Below are 17,957 nucleotides of genomic sequence, written 5' to 3'. Positions count from 1 at the left end.
AAGTCTGCTGCCACCAAGGGCCCCAAAAGTCTCCCATGTTCATACTTTCTCTTAATTTTGTTTGATGAGTAGGTTTCAAATTTCCCGAAAAAAGATAGCTGGCTATCACATTAGGTTGATGTTTGAATTAAAATGAGACTAAAATTTCCAAACAAAATGTAAACATGTATAGAACTTAGTCATAGTTAACTGGTACATAAATGCAAATGTTGCCACAACTTGGAATTGTATAAATTTCAAATATCCACACAAATCATTTCAGTGGCACTTTTATTTAGAACATTTTTTTTTAATCATTTTAAATTATTTCACATGTTTCGGTAAACAAAATAGTTGTTGATTTTATCGGCGAATGATCCTTAACATTACAAAATAGTCCATGTTGCTTCATTGTAACAATATTTCAGTTTTTTTAAATAAATATATTATCTGGTATTTATTCATATTATTTCATTATTTGTTTCCTTTCGGCTATATTTAAAAGGCCAAGTTTACAGTACAATTTACCAATTCATGGAAGGCTTCGATTGTCATTTCTTTTATAAATATAAAACGACGTAGTAGGTCTATTCACTTTCTTTAAATGTCTGCAAACTACTTATCGAAATTTCAACAAGAATAAACAGTTATGGTATTATAGAAAACACTGTTAAACAAGTTTGCCTTCACAACATCGCTGTTTTCTCCGGTGTTTTTGTATTTTTTGTAAATATTGTTATTCTGTATATTTGAGATTAAGTTGTAATAAAATTCAAGTTGTCAACAAAATACGAGTTTTCATGATTTTTATTCGGTGATTTCTACTGTTGGGATCGCAACAAATATAGGTGCGTTCGATTAGCTCGATCCGTGCCGGGATCGCAACAAATATAGGTGCACAACAATTTGCTTAGCATGAAAAATTTGCATTGATAAAGAAGGGATTTCCCTACTTCTATTTGATTGTCAAGATAGGCAAACAACAGCTGTTTACCAGTAAAAAGCAAATGCAACAAATGGAAATTTGTGACATGTTCATGTCTGTTGCTACGGTCTAAAATTCCGACAACTTACTATTTGTTGCGCTTATAGCCTTGCTCAAGGCAGTCGAATTATTCACTCCGAAAAAAGACCGCCGCTGTATAAAAACCCACCCGTATCGCACGACACGATGCCCCCGTAACTATCCGCATGCGGAGGTAGGGTCTGTGTTGAAGCCACTGACCTCATTACTATAATAGGCGAAGAGTTCACACGGTCAGCTCATTAACATAATGCCCGATGGCCTACGCATGCGGTTAGTGGTACGAGTGAGGTGACAGTGTGTATACGGGTGGGTCATGCGGTGTGATCGCACGCACCACGCACAGGGTATACGGGTGGGTTTACAGCGGCGTCTTTTTGGAGCGAATAATGCGACTGCCTTGTGCTTCGTTGTGCACTGATGGACACTTTTACACCATGCATCGATTTTTACTCTAACAATTTATTTAAAGACACTGGACACTATTGGTAATTCATTCATTCATCCATTCATTCATTTAATTCATAATTGGTTTATTGTTTTAAAAACAAATTTCCATGGCGACCGTATGTCGAATTGCAGGAAAATATACAGAGATTAAAAAATAAGAAAAAATCACACTATTTCACATTATTTAAGAAATAATTGATTAAGGAGAGACAAATATTTACAAAGTATAAAATAAATTGTTCTGAAAGTTGCGGGAAAAAAAAACCTGGATAAAAAATATTGCTGTCACAGTCAAAGGGCGCATAAAAAGCTGCATTCTACTGCAAATCAGTTATTAAAAAGGCGTGTGAGGTGAGGGAGAGGGCTCTTTCTATAGCGCTCTGTTCGGCATCTAAACTGACCCAGAAGACCAGTCAAAGACCAGTCTTCTCACTTGGTGTATCTCAACATATGCATAAAATAACAAACCTATTTCAATTTGAGTTCGATTGGTCGTCGGAGTTGCGAGACAACTATGAAAGAAAAAACACCATTGTCACACAGAGATGTGTGATTTGATCCTTGATTTCCAGTCTGGTCCCCTGACTAAAGATTCCTTGACGTCTCTTGTTAAAAATCTTAGGTCAGGTATCGCCCACGGTTAAAAATAGAGCATGACGCATTTTGTCAGGGTCGGGGGTCATCTCCAGGGAAACCATGTCTGCACTAGTTGCGATAACGTAACCTTCCTCCCGATGGCCGCCAGGCCGGAAGGTTACGAGATTCTTTTGATCGGCAAATGACAATCTGGTTCAACACGTATAATTTCGATGACAATCTGGTTCAACACGTATAATTTCGACGGCTAGTCACCAGATATGCCCCATTTTTACCACTTTAAAAATCAAGACACTTAATCCTCAATGTCTAACTCTAATGAACACTCAAGCCAAAAAACACCATTGACTCATGATGAGAAAATATTTTTGAAGAAAAAGGACAAAAACTTACCAAATCCCGGAGCGTTTTCCCAGGTTTATATTTTGAACTTGTCGCATCGCTTTGCAAACGCTTTATTTAGGCACAACGCCTGCATTGGCTTTAAATAACAAAAGCTTGCATAAAAACTCCTGGATCTACGGCCGACAGGACTGACATTATGATTCCATACCGACCATCAACGATACTGTCCGAATGTTGACGACAACACATTCGGATAATTTCGGATAACTTCGAAAAAGAAGGAATTCCTCATTTTGGTCACGTGATTTTGGGTGATACCGGACCCTAAATTCGACAGAGCCTGGTCGGAGATTTTGGGGTCTGGGAACCGGACTACTTGATTTTTAGACCTCAAATTCAAAATCTAATTTTGAGGTCTCTTTTAATAAACTTAGAGGGAAGGTACACGTTTGGTAATTACTCAAAACAAATATTAACTTAAAAACTGACTTGGTAACGAGCATTGGAGAGCTGTTGATAGCGTAAAACAGTGTGGGAAACGACTTCCTCTGAAATGACGTAGTTTTTGAGAAAGAGGTAATTTCTCACTAAAAGAATAAAAGACTGTTAGCTAGAAGTCTTTTATTCCTATCTGAAAGCACAAAAATTGTCCAACATGGGTGTTTTTTTCTTTCATCATTTTCTCGCAACTTTGATGACAGATTGAACCCAAATTCTCACAGGCTTGTTATTGTATGCTTATGATGGGATACACCAAGTGAGAACACGGATCTTTGACAGTTACCAAACGTGTACAGTGAGTGCCTTTAATCAAATTCGTGGAAAATTAATTCTTTCTTGAAAACTACGTTACTTCAGAGGGAGCTGTTTCTCACATTGTGTTATACTATTAACCTCTCCCCATAACTATTTTGAGTAATTACTAACAGTGTTCATTGCCTTTAATTTCAGCACTATTAATTACCAACAGTGTTCATTGCCATTAAATTCAGCACTTATAGTGAGTTCTTAATTTTGTCCGCCACCCACAGGTCACAGGTCACAAACAGGTACAATTATTACATTTCATTCATGCCTATATTTGTTCATTTACTTTCCCGATGACTTTTGACGAGTTGTGCTCATCTTGATTTAACAGAGTATACTTGAAAAGTTTCATGTCATTTACACATAAAACTCAACACCCCGGTGCAAGGCGTGTCATTCCACAAGCGGCCATAACGCATCTCCACACACACGACCCTCTTACCGCTTCAATTATTTTGACCATGAAGTCATTTTACTCTTGGCCCATACGCTAGTTGGGAGTGGTCTGCCAAGGCATGACAAACTCTGACAGTATACAGTTCAGCTTCATCAAAGGTCTTATCATCCGCCACAAGAAGGTAGCAATGATCACAAAAACTTGTCTATGGACTGATGCAGGACTTGCATGGATATACGATTAGGAAATGCGTCTGAAGGAGAGCTCAAACAGTGAAGTTTTGAGCGTCTGAACACGGCAGGACGTGTCTAACTCAGCAAGTGGTAAGCTGTTGTACGCCGTACCCCCACCTGTCTATAATGGGTGCGTTCGTTTAGCTTCCCCGGGTCGACCCCGGTGTGTGGCTTTTTTTTTTTCCAGGACGAACGTGTGCATATACTATAAGTTCATTGTATTGTATTGTAATGTAATTGATTTTATTCCGAAACGGGGAGGGTAAAATTGTAATATATAACAATTATTGAAGAAGTCTTTGAAAAGCGTTTGTAACAGTTTGTTATAAAATGCATATGGTTTAGAAATTTCGAGTAATACTTGTGTGGATCATTATATTCTATTTTTAAAATATCTTTCTAATCATATGCATTTCGGAAAAACGGTTTTCAAAGACCTACACAGTTTGATTTTTAAACGGTAAATAAAAAGACATACTTAATAACAATAATAATAATAACACTTATAAGGCGCGCAGTATCTGGAATAGATTCAAAGGCGCCGGAAGCTAGTCAACTGACAAATTAAACAGATGAGACTTGAGATTGTGTTTGAAAGTAGAAAGATCAGGTGTGGCCCTCAGCTCGTCTGGCAAGGAATTCCAGAGACGCGGTGCGCAGCTGGAAAAGGCACGGTCTCCGTAACTTGCCAGACGAGTTTTGGGAACATAGAGTATGTGTGATGATGATGATGATCTACGGCCTGGTCTGTTGTTACGTTGTTGTAAAAGATGTGTAATGTAGCAATTATAGCTTCATCAGGAGTGTCCATCAACAACTTAAATCTATCTTCCCCACCAAGAATTTAAAAGTCTTATTATTTATTAATAACATAAACCAACATAGTATTCATAAGGTCGTTGTTTAATGGGCAATTTAAAGCAGAAAATGGATTTCTGTTTCGACATCAGGGCGACGATGCGGGCAATTTTTTTGGCTTGACTCTAACCTAATAAACCTCTCTATAGTTCAATAAGTAGCTAGTGTGAAGAGCATCTGAGTTGGGCCAAACAATGGCGATATTATAATTAACACAACGTAAATAAAACTCAAACTCAAACTGGGTTTGAAGATACGGTATGTCCTGAGCTTATTCTTTTGGCCAGAATTAGTTCTATAGCCATTATGCAATCTATTGTACCAGTTAGATTTAAACACTGAACGTTCTACATTCCTTTGGCTATATAGATGGTACTGTACCTTTTAAACATGAGAAATACCGCTGTTTTGTGGCTAAGGCCTTGCGTTTGATCACAAAGGACCTTTCTCTGTGGTTGTACAGCATTGTTATCACCCAATTTCAAGCATATGTACAAAGGAAAACGACAAAATTCGTCCCGGAATAAATCGGGTGTACGTATAGTCCTGGTTCAAGACTCTCCTGGATTTGTAACAAGAGAGCGCGCTATCACCCCCAACGCGCTATCAACCACGAACCGCTATCACAGGAGAGTCTTGGCACATTCGTTAAATCTCCCTCAAAATCGGGGGGAAACATAATGCGCGTGCGTAGGTTTCCCGCAGAGTCCGCCCCCTTTTTTTTTGGGGGGGGGGGAGATTTAACGAATGTGCCAAGACTCTCCTGTGATAGCGGTTCTCGGGTGATAGCGGTTCGTGGTTGATAGCGCGTTGGGGGTGATAGCGCGCCCTGTTGTGACACATCCAGGAGAGTCTTGAACCAAGACTAGTGTACGTATTGCTAACCAAAGACGCGGTAAACTTGTGAAGATTGGGCATTAGTCTGGAGTCGAAAATGACCTTAATAAATCTGTGATCTTTTTCTTGACAGCTCTGTGCACAAAAATCCCTTTTGGAAGGCTGTTGAGCACAGTTCTGAGCTTCCCCACTTACTTGTTTTTTCCCGCTACCAAGAAATTGCCCAAGCCGCCCTAAAAGTTTTAAATTTCGGATGCAGGGATATGCCAAGTAGAGTCGGGTACAATGACTCCGTGTCTCTACCATGTATAGTTTCAGAGTTATTGAAGAGTTCGGCTCAGATTTATTTTAAAACCATTCAACAAAACAATTCGTCGGCTTTTTGTGCATAGCCCATATGCATACAACTTTGGGGTGGTATAGGTCTACTTCCTGGCCGCTGGCCCAGCTTAGAAAAATGTCATATCATTAAAATTAGTACAAGTAGAAATACCTTGAAAATGGCTATCCAATGAGTAACTACCTAAGAAAGTGTCCACTGCCTTTAAATGGGCGTGACACGCGGGCTGGCACCTGTGCTAGTTCAGGTATTGAATGTGACACAACCTGAATGAGACATTGTTTTCATTTTCGGTATCAAGAATTCTGGAAGCCGCCATAAAACTTTGAAATTCGTGTTCAGGGGCATGCCAGGATGATTCAGGTACAAATTCCGTCTTTCTAGCATTTTTTGTTCCAGAATAAATCAAGAGTATAGCTGAAGGTTTTCATAAGTCCGGGTTTTTTTTCTTCAATGAATATATATATATATATATATATTTTTTTTTTTTTTGGGGGGGGGGTGTCAGTTCCACTCCCTGGCCTCTAGCTTCGATTTGAAAATCACCATAGCACTAAGTTTAGTACGAGAGGAAAGCCCTTAAAAATGTCCTTCAATTGGTGCTAAGCTTGTTTAGATTGAGCCATGATTTTGGGTCAAATTGACCCGTCGAACCTTTGATTTTCTCTGTGCACAAAAATCCCGTAGGGAGGCTTGGTGAGTTCGTTTCAGAGCACAGCCGCCTACTTTTAATTTTCGGTATCAAGAAGTCTGGAAGCCGCTCTAAAACTTTGAAATTTGAATTTAGGGACATGCCAGGATGACGCTGGTACAAACTGCGTCTCTCTATCGTTTTTATTTCCAGAATGATTCAAAAGCATAGCTGAAAGTTTTTATAAGTCCGGGCGTTTTTTTCACCGCATATATTTGTTTTCTCCAATAATGACCACATGCCGTGTGTTTCATGCATTAAATGTCCCAAATTTATGGGGTGTGTCGGGTGTACTCCCTGGCCTCTAGCGTCGCTTTGAAAATCCCCATAGCACTAATTTTTGTACGAGAGGAAAGCCCTTGAAATTGTCCATCCAATGGGTCTCAACTTGTTTAGATTGAGCAGTGATTTTGGGTCAAATTGACCCGTTGTTCTTTTGATTTTCTCTGTGCACAAAAATCCCGTAGGGAGGCTTGTTGAGTTCGTTTCGGAGCACAGCCGCCTACTTTTAATTGTCGGTATCAAGAAGTCTGGAAGCCGCTCTAAAACTTTGAAATTTGAATTTAGGGACATGCCAGGATGACGCAGGTACAAACTGCGTCTCTCTATCGTTTTTAGTTCCAGAATGATTCAAAAGCATAGCTGAAAATTTTTATAAGTCCGGGCTTTTTTTTCAAGGCATATATTTGTTTTCTCCAATAATGACCACATGCCGTGTGTTTCATGCATTAAATGTCCCAAATTTATGGGGTGTGTCGGGTGTACTCCCTGGCCTCTAGCGTCGCTTTGAAAATCCTCATAGCACTAATTTTCGTACGAGAGGAAAGCCCTTAAAATTGTCCATCCAATGGGTCTCAACTTGTTTAGATTGAGCAGTGATTTTGGGTCAAATTGACCTGTTGTACTTTTGATTTTCTCTGTGCACAAAAATCCCATAGGGAGGCTTGTTGAGTTCGTTTCGGAGCACAGCCGCCTACTTTTAATTTTCGGTATCAAGAAGTCTGGAAGCCGCTCTAAAACTTTGAAATTTGAATTCAGGGACATGCCAGGATGACGCAGGTACAAACTGCGTCTCTCTATCGTTTTTAGTTCCAGAATGATTCAAAAGCATAGCTGAAAGTTTTTATAAGTCCGGGCTTTTTTTTCACCGCATATATTTGTTTTCTCCAATAATGACCACATGCCGTGTGTTTCATGCATTGAATGTCCCAAATTTATGGGGTGTGTCGGGTGTACTCCCTGGCCTCTAGCGTCGCCTTTGAAAATCCCCATAGCACTAATTTTTGTACGAGAGGAAAGCCCTTGAAATTGTCCATCCAATGGGTCTAAACTTGTTTAGATTGAGCAATGATTTTGGGTCAAATTGACCCGTTGTACTTTTGATTTTCTCTGTGCACAAAAATCCCGTAGGGAGGCTTGTTGAGTTCGTTTCGGAGCACAGCCGCCTACTTTTAATTTTCGGTATCAAGAAGTCTGGAAGCCGCTCTAAAACTTTGAAATTTGAATTCAGGGATATGCTAGGATGACGCAGGTACAAACTGCGTCTCTCTATCGTTTTTAGTTCCAGAATGATTCAAAAGCATAGCTGAAAGTTTTTATAAGTCCGGGCTTTTTTTTCACCGCATATAATTGTTTTCTCCAATAATGACCACATGCCGTGTGTTTCATGCATTACATGTCCCAAATTTATGGGGTGTGTCGGGTGTACTCCCTGGCCTCTAGCGTCGCCTTGAAAATCCCCATAGCACTAATATTTGTACGAGAGGAAAGCCCTTGAAATTGTCCATCCAATGGGTCTAAACTTGTTTAGATTGAGCAATGATTTTGGGTCAAATTGACCCATTGTACTTTTGACTTTCTCTGTGTACAAAAATCCCGTAGGGAGGCTTGTTGAGTTCGTTTCGGAGCACAGCCGCCTACTTTTAATTTTCGGTATCGAGAAGTCTGGAAGCCGCTCTAAAACTTAAAATTTGAATTCAGGGACATGCCAGGATGACGCAGGTACAAACTGCGTCTCTCTATCGTTTTTAGTTCCAGAATGATTCAAAAGCATAGGTGAAAGTTTTTAATTGTCCGGGCCTATTTTTGGAACGACCCCCCTATTGTTGGTTGGAATCCTGACTGCGCCGTGTCTTTGTTTACGTTGTATACACGCACAGTGTACATCAATTTCTAATGGGTGCCTGCTCGCGCCGTCGCATCTGGCCCCGCCTTAAAAATCGTCAGAGCATTAAGTTTTGTACGAGAGGAAAGCCCTTGAACATGGCAATCCTGTGGTGGTAAAATTTTGAAGATTGAGCATGATACTGGTATCGAAATTACCCGTTGTACATTTTGTTTTTCCTTCCGACAGCTCTGTGCACAAAACTCCCATAGTGGAGGTTGTTGAAATCGTTTCTGAGCAACCCCGCCTACTTGAGCTTTTTTCTATCAAGAAGTGTGCAAGTCGCCCTAAACCTTTAAAAAATGGACGCAGGAACATGCCAGGATGACTATGGTACAAACTGCATCTCCCTAGCATTTTTTGGTCCAGAGTTATTCCAGAGCATTGCTGAAAGTTTTTAATTGTCCGGGCCTATTTTTTGAATGACCCCCCCTATTGTTGGTTGGAATCCTGACTGCGCCGTGTCTTTGTATACGTTGTATACACGCACAGTGTACGTCAATTTCTAATGGGTGCCTGCTCGCGCCGTCGCATCTGGCCCCGCCTTAAAAATCGTCAGAGCATTAAGTTTTGTACGAGAGGAAAGCCCTTGAACATGGCAATCCTGTGGTGGTAAAATTTTGAAGATTGAGCATGATACTGGGATCGAAATTACCCATTGTACATTTTGTTTTTCTCTCCGACAGCTCTGTGCACAAAACTCCCATAGTGGAGGTTGTTGAAATCGTTTCTGAGCAACCCCGCCTACTTGAGCTTTTTTCTATCAAGCAGTGTGCAAGTCGCCCTAAACCTTAAAGAAACGGACGCAGGAACATGCCAGGATGACTAAGGTACAAACTGCATCTCCCTAGCATTTTTTGGTCCAGAGTTATTCCAGAGCATTGCTGAAAGTTTTTAATTGTCCGGGCCTATTTTTTGAATGACCCCCCCCTATTGTTGGTTGGAATCCTGACTGCGCCGTGTCTTTGTATACGTTGTATACACGCACAGTGTACGTCAATTTCTAACGGGTGCCTGCTCGCGCCGTCGCATCTGGCCCCGCCTTAAAAATCGTCAGAGCATTAAGTTTCGTACGAGAGGGAAGCCCTTGAACATGGCAATCCTGTGGTGGTAAAATTTTGAAGATTGAGCATGATACTGGGATCGAAATTACCCGTTGTACATTTTGTTTTTCTCTCCGACAGCTCTGTGCACAAAACTCCCATAGTGGAGGTTGTTGAAATCGTTTCTGAGCAACCCCGCCTACTTGAGCTTTTTTCTATCAAGCAGTGTGCAAGTCGCCCTAAACCTTAAACAAATGGACGCAGGAACATGCCAGGATGACTAAGGTACAAACTGCATCTCCCTAGCATTTTTTGGTCCAGAGTTATTCCAGAGCATTGCTGAAAGTTTTTAATTGTCCGGGCCTATTTTTTGAATGACCCCCCCCCCTATAGTTGGTTGGAATCCTGACTGCGCCGTGTCTTTGTATACGTTGTATACACGCACAGTGTACGTCAATTTCTAATGGGTGCCTGCTCGCGCCGTCGCATCTGGCCCCGCCTTAAAAATCGTCAGAGCATTAAGTTTTACACGAGAGGAAAGCCCTTGAACATGGCAATCCTGTGGTGGTAAAATTTTGAAGATTGAGCATGATACTGGGATCGAAATTACCCATTGTACATTTTGTTTTTCTCTCCGACAGCTCTGTGCACAAAACTCCCATAGTGGAGGTTGTTGAAATCGTTTCTGAGCAACCCCGCCTACTTGAGCTTTTTTCTATCAAGAAGTGTGCAAGTCGCCCAAAACCTTACAAAAATGGACGCAGGAACATGCCAGGATGACTAAGGTACAAACTGCATCTCCCTAGCATTTTTTGGTCCAGAGTTATTCCAGAGTATTGCTGAAAGTTTTTAATTGTCCGGGCCTATTTTTTGAATGACCCCCCCCCCCTATTGTTGGTTGGAATCCTGACTGCGCCGTGTCTTTGTATACGTTGTATACACGCACAGTGTACGTCAATTTCTAATGGGTGCCTGCGCGCGCCGTCGCATCTGGCCCCGCCTTAAAAATCTTCAGAGCATTAAGTTTTGTACGAGAGGGAAGCCCTTGAACATGGCAATCCTGTGGTGGTAAAATTTTGAAGATTGAGCATGATACTGGGATCGAAATTACCCATTGTACATTTTGTTTTTCTCTCCGACAGCTCTGTGCACAAAACTCCCATAGTGGAGGTTGTTAAAATCGTTTCTGAGCAACCCCGCCTACTTGAGCTTTTTTCTATCAAGAAGTGTGCAAGTCGCCCTAAACCTTACAAAAATGGACGCAGGAACATGCCAGGATGACTAAGGTACAAACTGCATCTCCCTAGCATTTTTTGGTCCAGAGTTATTCCAGAGCATTGCTGAAAGTTTTTAATTGTCCGGGCCTATTTTTTGAATGACCCCCCTATTGTTGGTTGGAATCCTGACTGCGCCGTGTCTTTGTATACGTTGTATACACGCACAGTGTACGTCAATTTCTAATGGGTGCCTGCGCGCGCCGTCGCATCTGGCCCCGCCTTAAAAGTCGTCAGAGCATTAAGTTTTGTACGAGAGGGAAGCCCTTGAACAAGGCAATCCTCTGGTGGTAAAATTTTAAGATTGAGCATGATACTGGGATCGAAATTACCCATTGTACATTTTGTTTTTCTCTCCGACAGCTCTGTGCACAAAACTCCCATAGTGGAGGTTGTTGAAATCGTTTCTGAGCAACCCCGCCTACTTGAGCTTTTTTCTATCAAGAAGTGTGCAAGTCGCCCTAAACCTTACAAAAATGGACGCAGGAACATGCCAGGATGACTAAGATACAAACTGCATCTCCCTAGCATTTTTTGGTCCAGAGTTATTCCAGAGCATTGCTGAAAGTTTTTAATTGTCCGGGCCTATTTTTTGAATGACCCCCCCCCTATAGTTGGTTGGAATCCTGACTGCGCCGTGTCTTTGTATACGTTGTATACACGCACAGTGTACGTCAATTTCTAATGGGTGCCTGCTCGCGCCGTCGCATCTGGCCCCGCCTTAAAAATCGTCAGAGCATTAAGTTTTACACGAGAGGAAAGCCCTTGAACATGGCAATCCTGTGGTGGTAAAATTTTGAAGATTGAGCATGATACTGGGATCGAAATTACCCATTGTACATTTTGTTTTTCTCTCCGACAGCTCTGTGCACAAAACTCCCATAGTGGAGGTTGTTGAAATCGTTTCTGAGCAACCCCGCCTACTTGAGCTTTTTTCTATCAAGAAGTGTGCAAGTCGCCCAAAACCTTACAAAATGGACGCAGGAACATGCCAGGATGACTAAGGTACAAACTGCATCTCCCTAGCATTTTTTGGTCCAGAGTTATTCCAGAGTATTGCTGAAAGTTTTTAATTGTCCGGGCCTATTTTTTGAATGACCCCCCCCCCTATTGTTGGTTGGAATCCTGACTGCGCCGTGTCTTTGTATACGTTGTATACACGCACAGTGTACGTCAATTTCTAATGGGTGCCTGCGCGCGCCGTCGCATCTGGCCCCGCCTTAAAAATCGTCAGAGCATTAAGTTTTGTACGAGAGGGAAGCCCTTGAACATGGCAATCCTGTGGTGGTAAAATTTTGAAGATTGAGCATGATACTGGGATCGAAATTACCCATTGTACATTTTGTTTTTCTCTCCGACAGCTCTGTGCACAAAACTCCCATAGTGGAGGTTGTTAAAATCGTTTCTGAGCAACCCCGCCTACTTGAGCTTTTTTCTATCAAGAAGTGTGCAAGTCGCCCTAAACCTTACAAAAATGGACGCAGGAACATGCCAGGATGACTAAGGTACAAACTGCATCTCCCTAGCATTTTTTGGTCCAGAGTTATTCCAGAGCATTGCTGAAAGTTTTTAATTGTCCGGGCCTATTTTTTGAATGACCCCCCCCCCCTATTGTTGGTTGGAATCCTGACTGCGCCGTGTCTTTGTATACGTTGTATACACGCACAGTGTACGTCAATTTCTAATGGGTGCCTGCGCGCGCCGTCGCATCTGGCCCCGCCTTAAAAGTCGTCAGAGCATTAAGTTTTGTACGAGAGGGAAGCCCTTGAACAAGGCAATCCTCTGGTGGTAAAATTTTAAAGATTGAGCATGATACTGGGATCGAAATTACCCATTGTACATTTTGTTTTTCTCTCCGACAGCTCTGTGCACAAAACTCCCATAGTGGAGGTTGTTGAAATCGTTTCTGAGCAACCCCGCCTACTTGAGCTTTTTTCTATCAAGAAGTGTGCAAGTCGCCCTAAACCTTACAAAAATGGACGCAGGAACATGCCAGGATGACTAAGATACAAACTGCATCTCCCTAGCATTTTTTGGTCCAGAGTTATTCCAGAGCATTGCTGAAAGTTTTTAATTGTCCGGGCCTATTTTTTGAATGACCCCCCCCCCTATTGTTGGTTGGAATCCTGACTGCGCCGGGTCTTTGTATACGTTGTATACACGCACAGTGTACGTCAATTTCTAATGGGTGCCTGCGCGCGCCGTCGCATCTGGCCCCGCCTTTAAAAATCGTCAGAGCCTTAAGTTTTGTACGAGAGGAAAGCCCTTGAACATGGCAATCCTGTGGTGGTAAAATTTTGAAGATTGAGCATGATACTGGGATCGAAATTACCCATTGTACATTTTGTTTTTCTCTCCGACAGCTCTGTGCACAAAACTCCCATAGTGGAGGTTGTTGAAATCGTTTCTGAGCTTACTTGAGCTTTTTCCTATCAAGAAGTGTACAAGTCGCCCTAAACCTTTAACAAATGGATGCAGGGACATGCCACGATGACTAAGGTACAAACTGCATCTCTGTGGCATGTTTAGTTCCAGAGTTATTCCAGAGCATTGCTGAAAGTTTTTAATTGTCCGGGCCTATTTTTTGAATGACTATTATTTTTGGTTGGGTTCCCTGACTGCGCCGTGTGTTTGTGTACATTGTATACACGCACAGTGTACGTCAATTTCTATTGGGTGCCTGCTCACGCCGTCGCATCTCGCCCCGCCTTAAAAATCGTCGGAGCATTAGGTTTTGTACGAGAGGAAAGCCCTTAAACATGGCAATCCTCTGGTGGTAAAATTTTGAAGATTGAGCATGATATGGGATCGAAATTACCCGGTTTACATTTTGTTTTTTTCTCCGACTGCTCTGTGCACAAAACTCCCATAGTGGAGGTTGTTGAAATCGTTTCTGAGCCACCCCGCTTACTTGAGCTTTTTCCTATCAAGAAGTGTGCAAGTCGCCCTAAACCTTTAACAAATGGATGCAGGGACATGCCACGATGACTAAGGTACAAACTGCATCTCTGTGGCATTTTTAGTTCCAGAGTTATTCCAGAGCATTGCTGAAAGTTTTTAATTGTCCGGGCCTATTTTTTGAATGACTATTATTTTTGGTTGGGTTCCCTGACTGCGCCGTGTGTTTGTGTACATTGTATACACGCACAGTGTACGTCAATTTCTAATGGGTGCCTGCTCACGCCGTCGCATCTAGCCCCGCCTTAAAATCGTCAGAGCATTACGTTTTGTACGAGAGGAAAGCCCTTAACCATGGCAATCCTCTGGTGGTAAAATTTTGAAGATTGAGCTTGATATGGGATCGAAATTACCCGGTTTACATTTTGTTTTTTTCTCCGACTGCTCTGTGCACAAAACTCCCATAGTGGAGGTTGTTGAAATCGTTTCTGAGCAACCCCGCTTACTTGAGCTTTTTTCTATCAAGAAGTGTGCAAGTCGCCCTAAACCTTTAACAAATGGATGCAGGGACATGCCACGATGACTAAGGTACAAACTGCATCTCTGTGGCATGTTTAGTTCCAGAGTTATTCCAGAGCATTGCTGAAAGTTTTTAATTGTCCGGGCCTATATTTTGAATGACTATTATTTTTGGTTGGGTTCCCTGACTGCGCCGTGTGTTTGTGTACATTGTATACACGCACAGTGTACGTCAATTTCTATTGGGTGCCTGCTCACGCCGTCGCATCTAGCCCCGCCTTAAAAATCGTCAGAGCATTAAGTTTTGTACGAGAGGAAAGCCCTTGAACATGGCAATCCTGTGGTGGTAAAATTTTGAAGATTTTGAAGCTTGAGCATGATACTGGGATCGAAATTACCCATTGTACATTGTGTTTTTCTCTCCGACAGCTCTGTGCACAAAACTCCCATAGTGGAGGTTGTTGAAATCGTTTCTGAGCCACCCCGCTTACTTGAGCTTTTTCCTATCAAGAAGTGTGCAAGTCGCCCTAAACCTTTAACAAATGGATGCAGGGACATGCCACGATGACTAAGGTACAAACTGCATCTCTGTGGCATTTTTAGTTCCAGAGTTATTCCAGAGCATTGCTGAAAGTTTTTAATTGTCCGGGCCTATTTTTTGAATGACTATTATTTTTGGTTGGGTTCCCTGACTGCGCCGTGTGTTTGTGTACATTGTATACACGCACAGTGTACGTCAGTTTCTAATGGGTGCCTGCTCACGCCGTCGCATCTAGCCCCGCCTTAAAAATCGTCAGAGCATTAAGTTTTGTACGAGAGGAAAGCCCTTGAACATGGCAATCCTGTGGTGGTAAAATTTTGAAGATTTGAAGCTTGAGCATGATACTGGGATCGAAATTACCCATTGTACATTGTGTTTTTCTCTCCGACAGCTCTGTGCACAAAACTCCCATAGTGGAGGTTGTTGAAATCGTTTCTGAGCAACCCCGCTTACTTGAGCTTTTTTCTATCAAGAAGTGTGCAAGTCGCCCTAAACCTTTAACAAATGGATGCAGGGACATGCCACGATGACTAAGGTACAAACTGCATCTCTCTGGATTTTTTAGTTCCAGAGTTATTCCAGAGCATTGCTGAAAGTTTTTAATTGTCCGGGCCTATTTTTTGAATGACTATTATTTTTGGTTGGGTTCCCTGACTGCGCCGTGTGTTTGTGTACATTGTATACACGCACAGTGTACGTCAATTTCTAATGGGTGCCTGCTCACGCCGTCGCATCTAGCCCCGCCTTAAAAATCGTCAGAGCATTAAGTTTTGTACGAGAGGAAAGCCCTTAAACATGGCAATCCTCTGGTGGTAAAATTTTGAAGATTGAGCATGATATGGGATCGAAATTACCCGGTTTACATTTTGTTTTTTTCTCCGACTGCTCTGTGCACAAAACTCCCATAGTGGAGGTTGTTGAAATCGTTTCTGAGCAACCCCGCTTACTTGAGCTTTTTTCTATCAAGAAGTGTGCAAGTCGCCCTAAACCTTTAACAAATGGATGCAGGGACATGCCACGATGACTAAGGTACAAACTGCATCTCTCTGGCTTTTTTAGTTCCAGAGTTATTCCAGAGCATTGCTGAAAGTTTTTAATTGTCCGGGCCTATTTTTTGAATGACTATTAGTTTTGGTTGGGTTCCCTGACTGCGCCGTGTGTTTGTGTACATTGTATACACGCACAGTGTACGTCAATTTCTATTGGGTGCCTGCTCACGCCGTCGCATCTAGCCCCGCCTTAAAAATCGTCAGAGCATTAAGTTTTGTACGAGAGGAAAGCCCTTGAACATGGCAATCCTGTGGTGGTAAAATTTTGAAGATTTTGAAGCTTGAGCATGATACTGGGATCGAAATTACCCATTGTACATTTTGTTTTTCTCTCCGACAGCTCTGTGCACAAAACTCCCATAGTGGAGGTTGTTGAAATCGTTTCTGAGCAACCCCGCTTACTTGAGCTTTTTTCTATCAAGAAGTGTGCAAGTCGCCCTAAACCTTTAACAAATGGATGCAGGGACATGCCACGATGACTAAGGTACAAACTGCATCTCTCTGGCTTTTTTAGTTCCAGAGTTATTCCAGAGCATTGCTGAAAGTTTTTAATTGTCCGGGCCTATTTTTTGAATGACTATTAGTTTTGGTTGGGTTCCCTGACTGCGCCGTGTGTTTGTGTACATTGTATACACGCACAGTGTACGTCAATTTCTAATGGGTGCCTGCTCACGCCGTCGCATCTAGCCCCGCCTTAAAAATCGTCAGAGCATTAAGTTTTGTACGAGAGGAAAGCCCTTGAACATGGCAATCCTGTGGTGGTAAAATTTTGAAGATTTGAAGCTTGAGCATGATACTGGGATCGAAATTACCCATTGTACATTTTGTTTTTCTCTCCGACAGCTCTGTGCACAAAACTCCCATAGTGGAGGTTGTTGAAATCGTTTCTGAGCAACCCCGCTTACTTGAGCTTTTTTCTATCAAGAAGTGTGCAAGTCGCCCTAAACCTTTAACAAATGGATGCAGGGACATGCCACGATGACTAAGGTACAAACTGCATCTCTCTGGCTTTTTTAGTTCCAGAGTTATTCCAGAGCATTGCTGAAAGTTTTTAATTGTCCGGGCCTATTTTTTGAATGACTATTAGTTTTGGTTGGGTTCCCTGACTGCGCCGTGTGTTTGTGTACATTGTATACACGCACAGTGTACGTCAATTTCTAATGGGTGCCTGCTCACGCCGTCGCATCTAGCCCCGCCTTAAAAATCGTCAGAGCATTATGTTTTGTACGAGAGGAAAGCCCTTGAACATGGCAATCCTGTGGTGGTAAAATTTTGAAGATTGAGCATGATATGGGATCGAAATTACCCGGTTTACATTTTGTTTTTTTCTCCGACAGCTCTGTGCACAAAACTCCCATAGTGGAGGTTGTTGAAATCGTTTCTGAGCAACCCCGCTTACTTGAGCTTTTTCTATCAAGAAGTGTGCAAGTCGCCCTAAACCTTTAACAAATGGATGCAGGGACATGCCACGATGACTAAGGTACAAACTGCATCTCTGTGGCTTTTTTAGTTCCAGAGTTATTCCAGAGCATTGCTGAAAGTTTTTAATTGTCCGGGCCTATTTTTTGAATGACTATTAGTTTTGGTTGGGTTCCCTGACTGCGCCGTGTGTTTGTGTACATTGTATACACGCACAGTGTACGTCAATTTCTAATGGGTGCCTGCTCACGCCGTCGCATCTAGCCCCGCCTTAAAAATCGTCAGAGCATTAAGTTTTGTACGAGAGGAAAGCCCTTGAACATGGCAATCCTGTGGTGGTAAAATTTTGAAGATTTTGAAGCTTGAGCATGATACTGGGACCGAAATTACCCATTGTACATTTTGTTTTTCTCTCCGACAGCTCTGTGCACAAAACTCCCATAGTGGAGGTTGTTGAAATCGTTTCTGAGCAACCCCGCTTACTTGAGCTTT

This window comes from Asterias rubens, chromosome 11 (assembly GCF_902459465.1).
Source record: "Asterias rubens chromosome 11, eAstRub1.3, whole genome shotgun sequence".
Lineage (NCBI taxonomy): Eukaryota > Metazoa > Echinodermata > Asteroidea > Forcipulatida > Asteriidae > Asterias > Asterias rubens.
This window is presented reverse-complemented; position numbering follows the sequence as displayed.